The 21528-nt window shown below is 43.2% G+C and overlaps 2 protein-coding genes across 11 annotated transcripts in view; one reads left to right on the top strand and one right to left on the bottom strand.

Moving 5' to 3' along the window:
* The window catches only part of LOC142590280 (uncharacterized), a 153905-nt gene that overhangs the window by 128784 nt on the left and 3593 nt on the right, over positions 1 to 21528 (top strand). The gene's annotated exons all lie outside the window — the stretch shown is intronic.
* The window catches only part of LOC142590279 (uncharacterized), a 147146-nt gene that overhangs the window by 57030 nt on the left and 68588 nt on the right, over positions 1 to 21528 (bottom strand). The window lies entirely within an intron of this gene.

Here is a 21528-nt window from a genome sequence, read left to right on the forward strand (position 1 = left end):
CCGGCACTACGCGCACTCTGAAAACATCGCGCATCCCTTTGAAGATGAGGCCCGCGCGGCCGCGCACCTTATCCACCTCGCAGACCACTGTCAAGACATAAGCGGCGGCAACGCGTCCCTACGGCGTTCGCCAAAGGCGACTGCTACGGCGTGCGAGATTCGCGTGGCGAACGCCGCAGGCGACGCCGCGGTTGTGTCCACTCTATATCGAACGGCGGGCGAGAATGAAATTGAGGCAGCATAGCAGCCACTATAGTGGAACAGCCCTCCTCCCTAAAACCCCTTAAGCTTCGTAAAGTAGCGACACGCTTTAAAGAATGCCGCCTCCTCCTCCCGCGCTCAGGCCGACACCGCTTCGCAAATGGCCTAATTGCATCACGTGGACCTCCCGCCGGCTTCGATTGTTTACATTCGTTCTTAGGCGCCATTCTCGATTTCGAAGCGTCTACGGAGTGGGCAGGAGCGCATGTTTGCGCCGTTCCTACGCTCGAGCGGTGTAGGCGGCGTAGCATCGAGGAGGGAGTGTGAGAAAGAGGAAAAAAGAGGAGGCGTGAAGGGGAAGGAGGAGAGTGTCGCTACTTTACGATGTTTAAGGGGCTTTACTCTTCCGTCGCCTCACACCGCAGCCTCGCGTGCCACAGGAAAAAGACACGCATCCGGGCCGCGTTCAATGGATCACCCTCACACGTTCACACCATCACAATGGATCACCCTCACACAGATTGAACCGCGTTCAATGGATCACCCTCACACGCTCCACTCATAAAGAACCTCCGGCGACGGCAAAGATGACAGCGAGGAATTTTGCCTGCAGTGTCCATATAATTGCTATCGCAATAAAGGCACTAATGTCCACTTGAATGCCGCTGAGCAGTCTTTGGAGTTAAGACCTCATCGTGGCCAAGTAAGGTCATTGAAACGCGTTTGTTTTGCCTTACTGTGGCACTTTTAAAACGCAGGCGAGAGCTTGCGTGGACAGAGAATGCACTGAAAAAACATTTCGCTAAAGCGATTATAACGCTTTTGCATCACTACACGTAAGTAGCCCTGTGTCCCTGCCGACTTTTTTTTCTGAGACGCGCCAAAACAATGTTGTATTCATGCTAATATAAACAGACCACTACATCACCTGCCTTAGTGGGCTGCTTTTAAAAGCGAAACTATGTTTGCCTTTTTCTTCGACTTTTTTCCTACTGCTGCTGCTGCTGTGGCTGTCTTGCCTTCTGAGTCGCGGAGGGGGGAGGGGGGCCGTGTGTATGCGTGAACAGAGCGTGGTGGAAAAAATGCGACACGAGAAACTTGTTTGGGCCTTTCCGTCATGTCGCATGTCGTAATTATGGAGCTCTTGACAGCTGCAGTTATCCGTGGCAGCCCGCAAAAGCGCTAGATAAACTGCAGTGCTTACCTTTTTACTAATGTGCAAGCCGAGAGAAGAGCAGATAGAACTTTAGAGAGGACGTAATGAGGGGAGGGAAAGAATGGGCAGAACCGATGCAGTGGCGAAAGGAATAGATACCAGCCTGGCCACTCATTTGCTGCACTCTAGATAGTATTGTAAATTTATTTCATTTATTTGTGAGAAAGTGTAACGGATCAATCCCCAACAGCACCACGAAACTACTTTCGGGAGGACGCCAATGGAATAGGAAGTATGATACGCCTATTTTCAGCTTTGAGATTGGGCGGGATATGGGTCCACAACCACGACAAGACACGCTTAGAAACAACGGGGTGCAGCCAATACATGAATAGCCATGTGAAATATAACCAAAGCTTGACCGGCTGCCTCACGTGAGAATATGTGAAAAGTTTCGGAATGCCCTGTAATCTCAGTCAGGAATTTCCATACGTTGTACAGGATGTTATCAAATCAGCTGCTGCCAAAATGTGGCACAACTGCTAGTCGCTGCCATATAAGGTCATGTGTGTTGTGCTAGAAATGCGTTTGCTGGCCAGTAATGTGGCGCATATCTATCTTTCTGTCGTAGTGTCAACAGTTTGTAAGTTTGCGCACGTTTGTTCTATGCTTAACTTTCCATTGTATGCCTTATTTTTGAATTGATAGAGCCAATTGATAATAAAGGATATTTCTATACTGTAATACTGATGAAACTTTAGAGAATATACGTATGTTTTATAAAAAGATGTGTTGTAAAGTTCATGGGTATCATTGTAATCTGATGTTATGTGTGTCAGTATGTTTCGGAAATCATTATTCCGTTTGTCTCGTGATAGCTCAAAAAAGATTTTGACCTTTTAAAAGAAAAAATGCTTCGTTTGAGTAAGTCGGCAACTACATATTATATCCAATTCACCAAGCATAAATCCAGAATATGAAAGAATCAAATATTCCTCACATGTAAGTATTCCGAATTCATTCTATCGTGACCATTGTTCTACATAGGTGGCGCTTTCACACTATTGGCAAGACTACTAGCACTCTGTTCTGAAGGAGTACAATCTCGCTCTTAGGAGTACAAGCACTCTGAGGGAGTAGAAGCACTCAATTTGGAGGAGTATAAGTACTCTGGAGGAGTAGAAGGACTCGGCCCGGAAGAACACTTCTACCTTGGTGGGGAGAGTATTAGCACTCTCCGGAAGAGTACTAGCACGTCCTTGCGATAGAGTAATAAAATTCTGTCAGGGGTAGCTATTCTACTCTATCTCAAAGGGCGTCGATCTGATCTTGAAAAGGGAGTGAAACATGAGACTAGCAGATACTCGGTCGAGAAGAGTTCCCGGAACTTTCTTTTTAGAGTGTAGTTGCAAGCAAGGTCAGAAAAAGGACACGCTGATGGACGTCGTGACATTTTGATGACGTTTTGATGACGTTTTGATGACGTTTTGTCTCCGAAAATTTTTAACCGACGCCGGAAATGATGCAGTATAAGGTGCATAGATATAGTACGAATGAAAACAACCCATTTTGGCGGTACTGGACACAGTACATACAAGTATAAAATGAGTCTAAATTAGCACAAACGAGCAATGGATATGGTAGAGTTTTAGCAGTGCCAAGTTAGGGAACGGCAAGTGAGGTAATACTGTACCTGCCGAAAACTGCGCATGCATGCACTTTACTGTACGGAAAGACTTTCCGTGTGTCACACAACACGGTAAGGAGTTGGTAAGGCTCGACTCGCACAATGTTTTGCGTACTGAGCCGTAAAAAGCCAAAAGAGTTAGAATTTGGCGTTGGCCACAGTCCACGCCGTGCGTGTTCGCGGCTCGCGTGCCTTTTTCACTATGATAAAAGCAAGATACTAGTTAACTTTATTTCACCGCTTGCAGCGAGACGTAGTGGCAGCAAGCCTGACAGCCCTTCTAACGGGAAGGTAAACTGGGGCTGAACTGAACTTGTGACCGTAAGAGGCGAGCAATATACTCTGGCCGATCGAGAGAAAAAGAATATTTAAGAAAGCGGAAATCAATTAAAGAAAATAGGAAAAAAAAGTCGCAAAAAACACTGGGATGGTAGCGTCATCTACTGACGCAGAGTTTACTTAAGAGTTTTCATTCCAGTAACTAATTGTGTTCTGCTTATCTACTGTTGTACAGCGTCGGCACTGCCAAAGTGTACAACAAACAATCCTTTATATATATATATATATATATATATATATATATATATATATATATATATATATATATATATATATATATATATATATATATATATATATATATATATATAGAGAGAGAGAGAGAGAGAGAGAGAGAGAGAGAGAGAGGGGATTGTTTGTTGTAAAGTTTGGCAGTCACAAGAACGGTAGCGACTTCTTGTGGCACTTTGCCATACAACACGTCAAATCTTGTTTTTGTTACACAGGTGTTCTTGTCTCAGCAGTACATATATATATATATATATATATATATATATATATATATATGTACTGCTGAGACAAGAACACCTGTGTAAAAAAAAACAAGATTTGACGTGTTGTAGGGCAAAGTGTCACAACAAGACGCTACCGTTCTTGTGACTGCCATTTAGGTGTGCCGTAGCAGGGCACTTCTGTAAGAATAATGTGTATGGACAGGCTAAAGCTTTCTAATATTCGCCGAAATGAATATATCGCGCTCAGCACATAGTTATTATATTCAGCGAAGCCTCAATGCTAGCCACTATCATTATTATCACTTTACCTTACGCATGAGAGGCACACGCAGCTAAAACGCCTTCGATCATAGCTTTCGCTTAACAAGGAGCGGTAATACCGTCCTGAATACCGCACTCGCCGTACAGTCATACCGCAACGCTACAACTCTCTAGAGTGTATTATGGGAGCCCGCGGCGGGAGCTGATGCACGTAAGCGCAGACGAGAGCGGCAACACAAACATGCCTTTGCTGTCAGGCTCTCGTCATTTCATTGCCTTCGTTACATTTGTAGCATTCCTAATAAACGCAACTAAAGGAAACACAGTTATTAATACCGACGCATGTATTCGGCCATCTTATTCTAACCGAACTGCCCTTCTCGTGCTCCTATTCTTTCGCCGCCTTGGTTCTTCCTGTTCTTTCGTGGCCTAAATCCGCCACGCTTCCCCCTCCCTGGCTCTCTTCGTTCACACCTCCTGGCGTATCTTTTCAAAACATTTCCGATGGAGGCACACTCTTCTTTACCCGAAGCTCCCACACTCCGTATTGTCTCAAGAAGCTGCGCTGTGACGCAGACTATACCACACGAAAGATCCCGTGAAATTTCACATTTGAAGTCCCAAAGTGTTTTCGTATTAGGACCTGGTCATCAAACTTTATGTGTGGCATTTCTTTCTTGCGTCTTCTCTCAAAGTTTCTCTTCATGCGTTGTGTGTAGGTATCCTCCTCCTGGGCGCTTTTCTTTGTTTTGGTAAGTTGAAGCTTTCGCATGATACCCAGTTCGGTATCTACAGGAAATGTCGGCATAAAGGTGGCTTAAAGATGGCCGCACCGCAAGCTGTATATAAAGGGCTATGTTGCCTCACAGCAGCCTCTAAGCAGCATTTCCAACAATCTACAAACTTTGCGTTCATCCTCATACATTTTTTCACATCTCGGATGCCGCTATCCGCAACGCCGTTTGATATTCATGCCATGGTCTCTAGTCCACTTCGCTTATTTGGCATTACGCAATGCCAGTCGGCTGTCACAAAGTATGGTGTTCATATGTGTAAAACATTCGGCTTCAAGAAGATGACTGACGCTGTGGGCGTCCTGTTATTGTGCCTTCGTCGCAACCATTCCGGTGCATTTGCCTATCAAACTGAATACACTTGCGTTTTTCTGACACCTTCCCCCGCTTTTTCTAGCTCCGCAAAATCCAAACGAAGTACTTCAAAGGGGACTCGCGAATGCTGCCGGATTACCATTATGTCGGTCGCCTGTCTGAACTGTACATTGTTTACTTGACATGTGTTACATTTCCGTACGTACTTGGTAATGCCTTCTTTCATACTTGTCCATGTAAAGCGCTTCAGAAGATTGTGTGTGCGCCAAACTCATCATGCTCACCTGACTCTCGAGTATTTTGGTAAATGAAAACAGTCACTGCAAACATTGTCGGTGGCACGTGTTGCTTTCCATCGATGCCTTTCATTTATTATTTACCTTCCTACAGCTTCCCGTAATTTATTTGTTCCTGTTTGCGCCAAATATTAAGTGGCTCCTACTAAATCTTCTTAGCATAGCGGGAAAATCTATCTAGAAGCCCAGTACCTGGCAATGTGCATGAAGAAGCAAGAAGAGAGCAGTGAGTAATATGCCACGCACCAAATAATTCTTCCATAAACGTAACATGTATACCACACAATTTCCTTAACATGCCCTCACATATATTACCAAATGTGAACTCGGAGTGATATACAGAGTTCTAAAACACTGAATATATTCAGATAGGCACCATATTACTGCTGTGAGCATTTGCATGAATATGTTTACGAGGGTGTAATTACCTGATGACCTGGAAGGTTTTCAAAAGATCACCAATGAGATAAAATCCATTTCACGGTAACTTCAACTGTTTGTTGTCGTCAATTCTTTTAAAACATTGGGAAGGTTTCGTAACGGTGCATGACGTACGCTCTAAACACTTTAGAGCACTTAAATAATTAGTATAAAATATACTCGGATGTCATCCGAAGTCGTAATTGCTATAAGCGAAGCTTTCAGTGGTGCTTGCGAAAACCGCTGTACTTTTTGATCTTCAACTTGCGAAACTTGCAAGCATAGAACACAAAACCAATGTGGACTCACTTGCACCCGGAAATGCCTAGTTCACGCAAACTGGTGGTGTCTGAATATGCGAATCTGACGCATGACATTGATTCCATGACGACGACGGGAAGACGACTGTGAAATGAGCATGACAGAATGACGACGAAGGGACCAGCATGACGGCATGAAGGTCGCTCTATGATGACGGCTTTGTGACGGTGACGGAAACACTAGGACGGCATTTTTACAATGTAGTAATGAACCCGCATACCTCCGCGTATACGCGACTCCGGGTTCCTCGGTAAGCGCTGTAACCTTTTACCTTCTTCCTTTTTTTCACACATGTTTCAAGTGCTGTTCAAATTCTGCGAAAATATATGTGGTATCTAGGCGCGTTCATGGCCGCATACGTACGTGAGGCTCCGGAACCACGATGTTAGGGCCAGTGCGCACTGACCCTATATTCCGCTACCCGGCAGTAGAGGATAAATCGACGGATCTTTTATGCATGTAAGGGTATACTCTGGGCAGGACTTCCCCACGATAAGGTAACTTTGAGCCTACACGATTACCTGACTGAGCTATGTCGAATACTCGGTTGCCATAGAAGTTCGAATCCTGCTATAATTTTATTTATCTGAGTATGGAAAACTTGAATTTTTCCTCCTTCAGTGCACTACATCTTCAGGCTTGGAGTGGCGCCTCACACCAGCAAGAGATGCCGAGAGTGACTAGGGCTACACTAATTCAGGTACAACCAAATCAGGAAGGCTCACTAACCTTCAACAAAAACACTCCCTCACCAGAACACGAATTGGCCTCAAAGGCGCAGTGCTCGGCCACTACCTCCCAAATGACTCATTCTTACCACCAATGTCCCTAAGTCCAAGGCAGCCGCGGGCCACCTGACCAAGGCGGCGGTCAAACCTGTAACGCAACAGAAGGTGCTAGAATCTCTGGACACGCCGCCAATAAAACCGGCCCTGGCAACCTTTAACACCCGAATTCTGTCGAGTGAGGCTAGCTTAGCAGAACCCTTTGAATTGTTATCAGGCATTGTTTTGGGATACATTGGCCTTAGTGATATTATAGGAACTGGTGAGATTTATACAATACTGACTAACGACCATGTCCTCTTCTATAGAGGTCTCCCAGATAAGAAGCTTTACAGGGTAGGATTCCTAATCCGTGAGGACATAGCGGGTAACATTGACGAATTCTGCAGCATTGATGAGAAGGTAGCAGTAGCCGTAATCAAATTGAATAAGAGGTATAAAGTTAGTACAAGCTTACGCTTTAACATCCAGTCATGATGATGATGAAGCAGATCAGTTTTATGAAGATGTTGAATTAGCGATCAGAAAAGTGCAAACACAGTATACTGTAGTAGTGGGCGACTTGAATGCAAAAGTGGGGAAAAGCAGTCCGGTGAACATGCAAATCGCAACCACGGCGCATTCTAGGAACGCTAGAGGAGAGGTTCTGGTAGAGTTCACGGAAGGGAATAAACTGCAAATAATGAACACTTTGCGCAGGAAGCATAGTAACAGAAAGTGGCCCTGTAAAAGCCTTAAAGGTGAAACAAGAAATGAAATTGATTTTATAGTTTCTGCCTATTCCAGCACGGTGCAGGATGAAAGTGTTAGGTAGGGTAACTTGCAGTGATCTTATGTAATTGAGGGTTAAGATTCACCTCAATTTGAAGAGAAAAAGAGTAAAATCGGTCAAGAAGAAACAGACCAACCTAGATGCAGTAAAGGTAAAAGCCGACACATTCAGGCCCGTATAAGCAAACGAATATGCAGCCTTCGAAGAGCGAGATAAAGATGACACAGAGGTGATGAATGAAACAGTAACTAGTCCTGGCTTCTGAGGCAGAAATTGAAGGGGGAGGTAAGGCACCAAGGCAACCAGTACACAAGATCTCCCAAGTAATAAGTGACATAAAAAAACGACAGAGAATGAAAGTGTCCAGCTCTAGAGATAAGATAAAATTTGCGCAACTGTCAAAACTGATCCTAGAGGAGACATTCAGGGATATTCGAAATTATAACCTGAGAGAGACTGAGGAAGCCGAAAAAATGTGTGCAGCATAAAATCAGTGAGAAGAAAACTTGGCATAGTGCAAACCAAGATGTAGTCACTGAAAGATAAGCAGGGTAATATCGACAGCAGACTGGAAGTTATTGCAAAAGCAGCGGAAGAATTTTATACTGACTTGTAAAGTACCCAAAAGAGGCACGATACTTCCATTCGAAGTCGTAATGCCTAAGTTGCAGATATTCCCTCTATAACTACCGATGATCTGTCTCCCTAGGAACCATCAACATCTGGAAGCTATATAAGCTGGGATCACCTCAGAATTGTTAATATGGCAGCTGTAGTCACGGCAACGCAACATTCGGCTGATTATTTTTCGTTACCTATGCAGGTTCCTACAGATCCGGCGCAGTATTACCGCGAACCAGCGGCAGCAGTGTATCAACTAACACTATTTAATGCGCGTGTGCCTTGAACGAAGATAAAACAGGACTGGCTGTGTCATCAGAGCGCTACATGTCACCGGTCATAAACGCCACCTATCGATCTCCCTGTGGGAACCATCAGCATCTGGGAGCTATATAAGCTTGGATCACCCCAGAATTGTTCACTTTGCAGCTGAGGTCACGGCAACGCAACATTCTGCTGATTGTTTCCCGGAGATGAAACAACAGTCGATTTAATCAAGGATGGAGGAGACATAATGCCTGAAAAACTAGCTACTCTCTATACGAAGTGTCTATCGACATCAGGGGCCCCAGGAAACTGGAAAAACGCAAACATTATACTAATCGACAAAAATGTAGACGTTAAAGAATTGAAAATAATAGCGCCAGTAGTTCACTATGAGTATCATATAACGCATTCCCCAAGGCCATTTTCAATAGAATAAGGGCAACACTTCAGTCAACCACGGAAACAGGCTGGCTTCAGGAGGGTATACTTTACCATGGATCACATTCATGTCGTTATTCAGGTAATCTAGAAATCCGCAGAGTAAAATCAGACTCTCTATATGGTTTTCATTGATTACGAAAAGAGATTTGATTTAGTAGAGATACCAACAGTCATATAGGCATTACGTAATCAAGGATTATGGGCCGCTCACATCGTGGAAAATAGCTACAGAGATTCCACAGCTACCTTTATTCTCTACAATAAAAGTAGGAAGATGCCTATAAAGAAAGGGGTCAGACAAGCAGACACAATCTCTCCTATGTAATTCACTGCGTGCTTGGAAGAAGTATGCAAGCTATAAAACTTGGAAGGCTTAAGAGTAAGGATCCACAGTGAATGTGACAGCAACCTTCGGTTTGCAGATGACATTGTCCTGTTCAGCAACAATTGATTAAAACGAATGGCTGAGTAACTTAACAGAGAGTGTCCAAGAGTGGGTTTTAACATTATTATGCTAAAGACAAATTTAATCACGAATAGCTGGGCAAGGGTAGAAGAGTTCAAGATCACCAGTTAGCCTCTATAGTCTATAAAGGAGTGTGTTTACATAGGTCACTTACTCACAGGGAACCCTGATCATGAGATGTAAATTCACAGGAGAATAAAAATTGGTTGGTGTGCATAGGCAGGCAACGTCAGCTCTTGACTGGAAGCTTACCATTATCGCTGAAAAGGAAGGTGTACAATTAGTGCATTTTACCGGTGCTGACACTTGGGGCAGAAACTTGGATACTGATAAAGAAGCTTGAAAACAAGTTAAGGAACGCCCAAAGAGCGATGGAACGAAAAATGCTAGGCGTAACGTTAAGAGACAGAAAGAGAGCGGCTTGGATCAGAGAGCAAACAGGTATATGCCATATTCTAATGGACATTAGGAGAAAAACATAGAGCTGGGCAGGTGATGTAATGCGCAGGTTAGACAACCGGTGGACTATTAGGGTTGCATAATTGGTCCCAAGAGAAGGGAAGCACAGTCGAGGATGGCAGAAGATTGGGTGGGTCAATGAAATTAGGAAATTTGCCTTTGCTAGTTGGAATCGGTTGGCACAGGACAGGGGTAATCGGAGATCGCAACGAGAAGCCTTTGTCCTGCAGTGGACATAAAATATGATGATAATGATGGTGGTGGTGTTATGATGATGATGATAACCACGGTGTGTGAGTCACCGGTAACTTCCTAGTTTCTGAAATCTCCTATATACATCACTTAAAAAAATTATGTCATAAAAACAACAGCATGAAGACGACATAACGATTACAATAGCGTGATGACGATTGTATAATAATGTCGAAATGGGGAGCACAATAACGATGACTTCATAATTTTGAAAGCGTGACTGTGACAACTCTATGACGACGATGCAATGACGAACGTCGAGTGACTACTGCACAGTGACGGTGGCATGACGATGATGGTATGAGAGCGACATCATGATTACAATAACGTGATGACAATGGTACTACGACGTCTATGTGGGGACAACGGAATGAAGAAGACAGCGCAATTTTGACAGCCTAACGACGATTGCATGAAGGCAACACTCCGACGACGCTCGAGTAACTCTGATCGTACGATATAGATGGCGTGAAGACGACAGGATGGCGAAAATAAGGTGACCAAACTCTAATGATAATGATGGTTTTATGACGAAGGATTGGGAAGACCCGATGATGAAGCTGGAACAAGGATGATGTAGGGACAGTGGCTCAACGAGCACGGCGGCATCTTGACGATGTTATACCCATGAATGCATGACGACGCCTGTATGATGACGAAGCAATGACGGCATGGCATGGCAACGACGAGAACATAATACGACAGCTTGATGATGACGGAATGGTGATTATGACTACCTGGCAACGCATTAACGATGACACAGTGAAATCAGCAGAAGTATGACTACTCCACGGCAACAATAATTCATCCCAATAAAGCGAAAACGAGTAAAGGGCAGCGATGACGTGTTTGTGTTGATTTCACGTTTGCGCTTACCATCTCTTGCCACACCACACCACATAGGTTTTACTATATCTGGTGCCGGTTCCTACTGTGCACGATATCGGCCATACGGGTAAGACGGCAGCCAGCGAGTACTGCCACTTTCCAAATAAGATTAATTGGTGGACGGCAAGAATAGGCCAAAAAGCTTCGCATTATGAAACTTCTATTAGCGTGTAGAGTTCTAACTTTATTCGCAGTTTATCCGAAATATCCTCCCTACTGCAAGCAAGTGTAGCCAAACTTCTTTCTTTATAGCACCTGGGCGAAAGAGGAAGCCTACTGAATACAGGCATCGCATTAGGCATCGATGAAAACGACAAGTCAAGAATTATCCTGAGTGCTCATAAATTAATACACAGTCAAACTATCAGCGCACATTTCCCATGATCGGGCCTCGATACACGCCATATGTAGAATTGGTGGCAGCTTCTGTTCTCGAAGTTCAGCTGGCCAACATCGTAAGCGTTTAATGTATCGTCTCTGGCCAGGCTGAAAACTTGCGTTGAAATATTTCACCCCTAAAAACGCAGACGTCACATCTTATTCTGCCATTGTGCCTCCTTTTCTCCAAATATAAACAAGGTCAATTACCAAGATCTTCCCGAGAAAAGGAAACCACGGATCTAAAGTGGCCGTGCACTTTTTTCTAAGCGTCATAACAAATTGGATGTCAAACAAAGTCTAGAGAAATGATACTATATTGGTTTAGTACAGTAATACAGCAGCAAAAAATGAGCGGAATTAAAGCAGTCGTTTAATTCGGTGCAGTCGGCATGGATACACTTCAATACATTGCTCGCTTGAATAACCTGAGGAGTATCCGGGCGTTTTCGCGTGTTACCCCTGACCGTTTGTAATGGTCCTATGACTCAGTTGCCCGTCCAATCAACTTAGCTTCTACGCATCTTGTTTCTCGTCTGCAAATAAAGCTTCAATAATATCATAAGATGTCACAGTAAAGCTGTTAGTATTACTAAAGAAGCACTTAAAATGTTAAATCCCTGCTTTCACAATTGCTAAAGAAATGCTATCACTAAGAAAGTTTACAATTTGAGCAAATATGAGAAAGTTGTATGTGATCGGCAGGCAAATTTTTAGGTATGTAGCTTAACGACAGGCTGAACGAAACCGCTAAACCATCGTTTTTTACATGCTATAGTAACAGGGTGTGGAACTAAACCCGAACCCGGGCCTAAAACAATACACGAACGGGAATTCAAGCCAGAACTGAACCCCAACCCGTATCGATATTATTAGAACTTGCCTGAACTCAAACCGGAGCTGAGCCGAAGATACCTAATAACGGTTACCGGTTCTGCACAAAACGGTTCAAACATACTGGGTGTAAACGTGTGCTCAATACATAAGTGATTATTCCAAATGCTTTTCAGAAGGCATGCTCTCGAAAAAATCCTGGTTACGACTCACAAATTTGCTTTAGTGAAAAAACGGTGATAGACGATTTCTTCACGCTCGCAATTTCACGGCCAGCTCGGCAGACACGCTTGCACTTCTATAGCCGGCCATGCCACTTGTGTTCCGCTACCGAAACTTTGTTTCAGCGGCACCGCACAATCATTATTTCTGACAGCGCGAAATGACTCTTCACTCGCTTGCAGCATCAAGCTACGAACGAACCCTGTATTGGTTTCCTTTGTAACTTCCTGCTACTATTGGGTAGATGACAATTTTTCGCTTTCATCAATTTTCGTGCACGTTGCGGGTTTCTGCGCAACTGATTTCCCATAATCACCGTTTTTGTTCAAGCTCGCACTTAGGCTGTCAGGCCGGCTACCTGTTATTAATAGACTGACGGAACAGCAAACACGCGCGGACACACGGGGTGCAAGAAAGGCGGCGTCCTCGAATGTAGAAAATTAAAAAGCCAGCTTGTTAATCAGCATGGCTTCTTCCAAGAATATTATAGAATAACAGCGTGGTCGCTAACGAACGTAGGCACCTTCTGAATGCTTGGTGGCAACGGCTCTAAACAGCACGGGAAATGTGCTTTTTTTTGTATGCCATGCCTGAATGCACATTTGGCACCTGCAAACAGAGTACAATGCTCTTCGATTTTTGCAAAATCATTCCCGATGCACAATATGCGTTATTTGGGCTTTGTTTATTAACGCTTAGTCGGCGCAAGACTTCGTGCTACATGCGGTTGCGTAAGCAATATTGTCGAGGTGTTTAGCACAAACTTTCTTTGTGCATGGTCCAGAAGCATCAATATCCTCATGCGCGTTTACTTGAGAAAAATACATGAGAACTGAGAAAACTGTCACTTGCTGGCTTATTAGCCCTTAGTCAGCACAAGACTGCGCTCCACGTGCACTTGGGTTAGAAATATTGTGGAAGTGTTTACCACAAGCTGTCATTATTTATGATCCAAAAGAATCAGTATCCTCCTGCATATTGGCTATGGTATTGGGCTGCTCAGCACTAGGTCGGGGGATGAAATACTGGCGTCGGCGGCCGCATTTCGGAGGTGGCGTCTGGTGTCCGTGTACTTAGATATTGACAGACGTCAGAGAATCCCTGATGGTCTAAATTATTGTCCCCCACAAAGGCGTGCCTCATTATCAAATCGTGGTTTTCGCACGTAGAACCCCTTAACATAATCAATATCCTCACCTGCTTTTATTTAGGAAAAAGATCAGAAAACTGAGGAAGTTATCCCTTGCTGGCTTATTCCTTGGGTTCAGACTAGAAGATTAGAGTTCTAATTTATGTAATACATTGTGATTAGGCGCTGTATAATAAGGCATGCTTCACTTCACTGCCTTATCTGATGACTGGAGCTAAGCGCATCCCTCCTAGGCAAAGGCATTATCACTTATTAACTCCTTTTTTGATAAGTACAGAGAGATTTATCCATACCTGTGCGCGGTGATAAAAAAAAAACTTCCTTGCTCATTCTTATTGAGATGCACTGCCTGGAATGCGTTCCGTTAGCTCAGTTTGTGCAACGCTGTTGCTAGAATCGTGGCTATGGCGGCAATGCGAGAAGCTTATCTGAGCTATCTGTGCTCTCGCACATCGCCTTTCGAACGAGTCAGAAAAGAAACGAAATACGGGGCGTTTCAGCTGACACTTTCAAACATTTTTTAATATTGCCTGTGACGGATAGGACGATTCTAGTCCCTGAGCTGTTTTACTCAAAGAGACGGTCATTACGAGCACAAAAATTGAACTGCATAATCGACTAACAATAAAGGTTCAGTATTTAAGCTTTCAACCAATTAGCTTATATGTCATATACTGTAATTTAGAAAATCTAGCGGGTGAGCCTGCAAGGCTTGCCGAGTTCAAAAAAATTGTGTCGATGACATCATTTACAAGAAATGGGCCGCAAACATGCGGTGAAAATGCGCTGTCGATCCACTCACTTTCTTTTAAAATGTCGTTATATGCGCTGAAGCACAAAAGTAACTTCAATAACGCCAAGGCATTTCTCCGCAAAGTTCCGAAAATATTAGCTCAAAACTTGTGTCATCCTGGTTCATTCTAAGTCGATCTTCCTTGTCCCAGGCTATAAATTATTAATTGCAATATGTGCCATAAGATAATTTTTTTTAAAACTTAAATTAGTCGATTATACATTTCACTTCTGTTGTGCAAGAATCTGTCCGCCACTTCGCGCAGGCCAGCTAATGCACTAGAATTGTGGTATCTGCCACAGGTAATTTTTAAAGTGTTCGCTAAAGCCCCCAGTATATGACCATGAACATAACCGCATAGCCGCCGTTTTTGTTGGTCTGCTTCTCAACGAACGTGTTTACGTCGCATGCTACATCCAATGAAAGCAATAGGTTATCTGATGCTTCATTGTTTGTTTTTTTCTTTCAGGCAATTGTTCATCCTATGGAAAGTATCTTGAGAATGTGCACTTTATGATCGCGCTGCATGCTCACTATAAGCCGCTTTATAGAGTTGAGTTGGTGGCGTTCTGATCCAAAGAAAAAAAATTTATTTGTTGTATGTTTGATACTTGCTCGCGACACTTTACGTCAAGATTGTCTATTGTAGTCTTTGTGCACGTGCTAAATTAGCATATTAGACTTTAGCCTTTCCTTGTCGTGTTCTTCAAAAGAGATGCTTTTTCTCCGAGATTTTAAAAGCCCACAGTACTTTATTTTGGTTATCTAGAAAAATGAAATGACACGGGTAATGGGAAATGTAATGTTAGTACGCTACTCATTGGGGGTGGACTACATACATTTACGTCAGCGAAAAGTTGGAAGAGAAACCCGGAAACGTACCAGTACGTTTCAGTCACACTGAAAAGGCTAATAATGTATTTAACTTCTTTATGTGCATGACAAAGTTGCTTTGTAAATTTTCAAATCTCAATGCTACGTTTACAAAGAAAATAACCGTTGCAATAGTGGCTTTGCGATTTGGAGAATTTCGGTTTACAAATCGGAGTCCCTATACGTCTCGCCAGAGTAGTGTTCTCTAGAAGGCGTGTGCAAATATTCGCAATTTCCAGAATGAATCAAATAGTTTTGACGCCGATGATTCACTTTTTGAAGTGGTCGAATATTCGTTTGTGCTGACGACCGAGTACTAAAAAACACATGAAAGACGTCAATTCTGCACAGTTGTTACCAGCCATTGAGTAAGCATCTTTCACCTTAGCCACCTAATAAAATTGTTCTTTCGACCCACAAATAAGTTTATCTGACCAATCTCATCATGCGTTAATTCTTTGAAATTGGTGCACAGCGCAATAGTATTGCCCAGTGCTCTTTTAATGAGCACTATACACTTTTTTAAACACGTATGGAATCTTCTGTTTTTTTTTTCGTTTTTGTTACTTTCAATCTCATGGTGCACCAGATGTGATCTTACTGTATCAAAGTTTAGTATCGTGCTTAGTATGAGCTACAACTTGCGAGTGCTTGGCGAAGTGCTTTGACAGGTTGTATACCAGCGCCAATTCGCACAGTGTTTCCGTCATTAAAGGAAAAGGTTCCTGTGTCATTGTTTCCAACACTGCCCCTTCATGGATGTTTTCCCTCTCTCTATCTCTTCCGCGCTTCACTATGGAATGTTTGTCCCAAAAAAATTATCAGTTTAGACCAATGAGCACTTTTCGTGAAAGCAGGTAACCAATCGCGCTTCTGGAAATGAAAACTGCCGTCATATCAAAAGGGGATACTTGATTTACCCCCGATGCGTTGTCAGGCACGTTTCTGCCTTATCCCTTAATTCATACATTTGCCTCCTCTCTCCTTGTACACGCGACCGCAAAATATGCAATCTGCAATATGTGAAATTGTTGTCCCGTACCTGAAATATTTCGCCTGTTGAAGTACGTAGAATAATAAATTACGCATATCTCTCGCAAAAGACCGTCTCTCCTTAGAGTTTTTGTAAGACCAATACTTTGCGGACTAATTTCGGAAGGAGCACCAAAGCAGGCAGGAAGAGGCGGTGTTCGAAATTGAATAGAACCCTTTGACGTTGTTTTATTTGAACCCTCTCACGTTCATGATATGTGGTTGATGCAAGAAACTATTTTCGAATGGTATGTTACTAAGGTTCATTCGGTGCAGGTGAATTGTATCCAAGTGCAGAAATTAAAATTAAAAATGGGGTTTTACGGGCCGATGCCACTTTCTGATTATGAGGGGCGCCGTAGTGGTGGACTCCGGAAATTTCAACCGTCTGGGCTTCATTAACGGGCATCTAAATCTATGTACACGGGTGTTTTCGCATTTCACCCCCATCGAAATGCGGCCGCCGTGGTCGGCATTCAATGCCGCGACCTCGTGCTCTGAGCCACTGTGCAAACATGGCGGGCGAAGGCAGAAATTTACCTTATAAAATATTACTGAGGGTCATACTGCCGTTATGTGCAATATTTCCCGGAGTAGAAAAAGAATAGCGCAACCCAAGGAGTTCGAATTCGGTGGGATTTCGGAGCCTCCTGAATGCAATATGTAGCGATACATTGATGATCTTGGCCTAAATAACAGCGTTCTATTGCATTATTAGCAATGCAATATAGCATATATAATTCCGTAACAAGGTCCACAGTTGGTTTCCCGTGTGTTCCCATGGAAGCAAAAATTGAACCTCATTTGTATTGGGTAAAATAAAGGGCCCCCTTTGGGATATGCTTTGTTCGTTAGTGCATCAGTTAGGCTTCGACTAGGTTTCCCACTGTCGTTACAAATTATACGGTACACTACATTTATATTTAGTCAAAATGGGGGGCATCCTAAATATGTGTAGCGAAACTTCAATGGTTCTGTTCTAATCAAAAGCGTTGCAAATATTTATCCAACTCTTTATTTTTATAAAATTCTGGCGTTGGCACCAGGTACGAAGCAAGCTTCTTTGATGTCGGTGGTGAGCTAAATCAGGCTTGTTGCTTTATGTGTGGTTAAAAGTTGAGTCTTGTTATGTATTTTGTGTAGTCAGATCAAAATGGTGCGCGCTAATGAAGGCATTGCCCATAAGTTACGTTTTCAAGAGTTCTGGAGTGATATGTTTGCATTGTAGCAGCGGGGCCATATTTACTCCTCTGCAGCGGCAGAACCGACATGTATATAAAATGAAAATTCCCCCCAAATACCAATTTTTTGTGCAACATAAATGCGTGTGCATCCAATGAAGGTTTCAAAAAAAATTTTCAGCTAGAGTTCAAAACTACCATCTTTCCCGATGCCCTAAAAGAACATTACGTTATACCAAGCTTTCTTTTTGTTTTTGTAAAAATAAAGGTCGGCATATCAGATACGTCTAGATAATGTTCGAAGTGGATCAATTACTTGCGCCGTCTGGAGTAAATTACATGCGCAGGCGTTTCCACAGCGGTAAGAATGTGTTTCGTGTAGACAGACAGGCGGGTAATAAACTTTATTTAGGTCCTGAGGAGCGACTCCGACACCTCCTTACAGGGGAGGAGCCACCGTAAGCCGCTCCCATTTTGGGACGGGCAGGCCGTTCCTGACCGCCGCGCCGCGGGCCCTGAGTGGCAAGGTTGCAGCTCTTGAGCGCCTCCTCGCATGAGCGTTGAAATGAAAAAAATAGGAAGAGCGTTTAAAGTAATTATTAGGCGACTTTTTTTCTCTATTTTCATGTGTTGCTACGAGTTTGTATAGTAGCATTTCCTGGTGTCCTCTGTGAAACAGTTGAGCCACGTTATATATACGTATGTGTTTGCTGAAAATAGCATGTAGTTTTTTGATAACCTGTAGACAAATTTAAACGTATCTGGTTGAATTTAGCCTTTCCCCTAAATTACCTGCGCACGCACTACACAGCGTTATACGTGTGCTGCGAAGAGCACAAAATTTAGTGTTTTCAGTATTTTAAGTTCTTTATTTTGAGGAAGCAAGTCAGCTGGATGCTTCGTAATGTAACGGTTTCTGCAGTTGCACGCGTGAGCGATTAAATGAAAACCTTAGCACTTTCTTTCTCTCATGGCAGCTACCGCTTTCAGATTATTACCACTTGATTCAAATAGCACGCCAATAGTCCCTCATTGCAGCTGTCGCTTTACAGGAAACACTAGCTAAGTCCCAAGTCCAACATGGCCTATTAAAATACATGTAAAACGCAGAAACGCTTTTCTGAATAAACCCCCGGACTACATTTAATAATTTTTTTTTTTTGCATTTGAGAAAGAAAGTCAACTTCTAGTAACTGTTGGAAGCGGGATTTCGAGTTAGGGTCTGCATTTTCTGAAAATAATTTTCAAAAACTTGCAAGTTAGAAAGAAATAGAAGCAGAGAGTTTACAAATTCAGAGATCTGCATCAAGAACAGATGTCGCGGTTCTGTAAAAGGCATATATTACAAAATTCCCACATGTCAATTTATATCCTACGTGTACTCGTTACCTTGCGTAAAACGGTTCCGCAAACACTGTCTTTCTATATTACTATATTTTTATATTCATGCGTAACATATCAACTTTGTCCCCTTTAGATGTACTATTATATGTACTTCCGAGAATTGTGAAAAAATTTTTCATTGCTCAGTTACAGAGCTGCAAATTTATAGTTTTATTTTCGGAAAGTCTTCGATACTCATTACATGAGAAAAAACTTAGGTCATTCTCGTGGTCAGTCAACCGCTGAGTTTTTTTGCAGTGAGAAGGGGCACTTCATTTCGACAAGGCATTATTTTTCCTTTTGCAACATGAATCCCATCTGGGCTGCAACACAGCCATGGTTGCTCAGCATCTATTATGAGCCAAACATAGAAAAGAATGAAAATATTTAGCTTCATGAAGTCGTATGAGAAACGCCTGAACATTACCTCACATTCTGGACTTCACAGACTCACTGCTTTAGCTTCTTCGGTCTTGCCTTAAACACAGCAGAACTATGCCATGTATTGTAATAGAAGTAAATATATGTAGTTGTTACTCTACTAAATTGTTACAACATAAAAATTTGAATTATGCAGAAATACTGTTTTGCACAAGCTGGAAAAGCTCATCATTCATGCATGTGTAAGATCATTGTATGCACTTCGGTATCATGTGCGCAACATATTACCATATGAGGTAGCTCTGTTGAAAAGACCCTTGGTTTTATCAGGAATTCCGCCATATCTTCAAAGTAAGATGCCCGGGGTTTGATTCTGTGCGCAATTGTGCTTGATATGCGAACGCGCCGTTTTTGATGCCACCTGAGATGAAACGCGAATCAACCATTGGGAAAAGAAAAAGAAAGCCGGGCGCGAAGAAACTGGTAAAAAAATTTGCTCATAAACCTTGCGCATGCTGCGTGACCTTTCTTCACGAGAGCGATTTCCAATACTTCATCGGAATTTTTCTGGACCTACTTCTAAAAGAAAGGCTCTCTCGATTCCGGAAAGCTACATGTGGCATCTTTTCAGCTTCAATGACCACACATCCGCGACTTTTATCGCAGTAAAACGCTGTCTTTTCGCACTCAACCAGTCTCTGTTAAGATAAGCACATGCATCGTCAACAGCTTTGTTTTGCGAAGGAAGCGCAACTGCGCGCTTTTCTACGCAGTGGGCGCGTCTTTCCTCTAGGGTAAGCGCAAGACTGCAATAAACCTCGGCAAATTATGTGAGCACACTTGTTGGACACAGAGGCCCAAGTACGGGAACCGGTAGGAGACGACCTCACAGAATAATGACGAAAAAAAATTGCTTCTCACGAAACAGGAACTCTTGACTGGAAATAATCTTACTTGTAAGAAGCTCCTGCACAGATTTATTTTTTTTTGTGTGTGGAGCGTAGGGCGAGCGGTAGGATGTTTCCCAGCGCATGGCAGATCTGTTAACGATGTGGGCCTGTGATTGCTTACAAACACTGTTAACGCGGCGCCATGCTTTTGCACCGTCCCCGGCAACCGGCCTTGCAGCTGAAGCTGGCATCCACGACAGATCTGGATTTGCAGACAACTGGAGAACAATATTACAAACTGGTTTCTTCGGAAAAATAACAGTTGTACACAAGAATTAGGCTTACCTGCAGCCGCAATTCGTACTCCGCAGCCTTCATTGGCGCCGCACATTTCCCGATTATTTAGGATGGTGCCGTTGAAGCCACGAATTCTTCACTGACACCATAAACATAATTGCTCTCATACAGGCCGTGGCTTCGCAACAAATTGCTTAGTTTAAAGTATCCTTCGATGTTGTCGATTCTTTTAAATACGCAGGACAAAACACGCGCCTCACTTTCCGTCGCCATTTCCCATCCGGCTGGGAGGTCCAGATGATCCAGTCTTACGCCTAACGCCCGCTTCGCCCGTCAGTGGCGCTCGCTGCACCGCAACGGTAGTGCCTCTATGTCAGCGCACGAGCCTTGTAATAAGCCGCGTGCTTGACGGTGTCTTTGGCCCGTGGGTAATCTCCAACTACTGAGTTACGTGCAGTGCCATTGCTAGTTAGAAACTTTGTCGCAAGTATTCAACTGCATGCTGCAAGACGTTACTTGGGCGCGTTATCGTGAACTTACTGAAAATGCATGAGGAATTCATATTTTAGGCTGAATAAGACTAAACTGTTTTTGCTCATGTACTGAAATGGTGTAATTATACGTGTGATTTTATGTCTCGCGTTGCGTTTTCGAGCACAGAGGGAATGTGAAAGGGTGTTTATGTGCACGAACTCGGTGATTTGTCAAGAGGTAGGTTATGCATCCAAATCGAAGAAAACAGCTTATGTGTGGAATTACAGCCGCAGGCGCATTTTGCACAAGCTTACAGTTTTGGGCATGCCTGGGTATTTCCTAATATGAGTTGGTGCTTCAGAATTACGTCATATGAACAGTTATATCACTCGTCCCATTGGGGTTACATGCGTCATCTGTGCACCTTTCTGTTGCATGGCCGAT

This window comes from Dermacentor variabilis, chromosome 8 (assembly GCF_050947875.1).
Source record: "Dermacentor variabilis isolate Ectoservices chromosome 8, ASM5094787v1, whole genome shotgun sequence".
NCBI classification, from domain to species: domain Eukaryota; kingdom Metazoa; phylum Arthropoda; class Arachnida; order Ixodida; family Ixodidae; genus Dermacentor; species Dermacentor variabilis.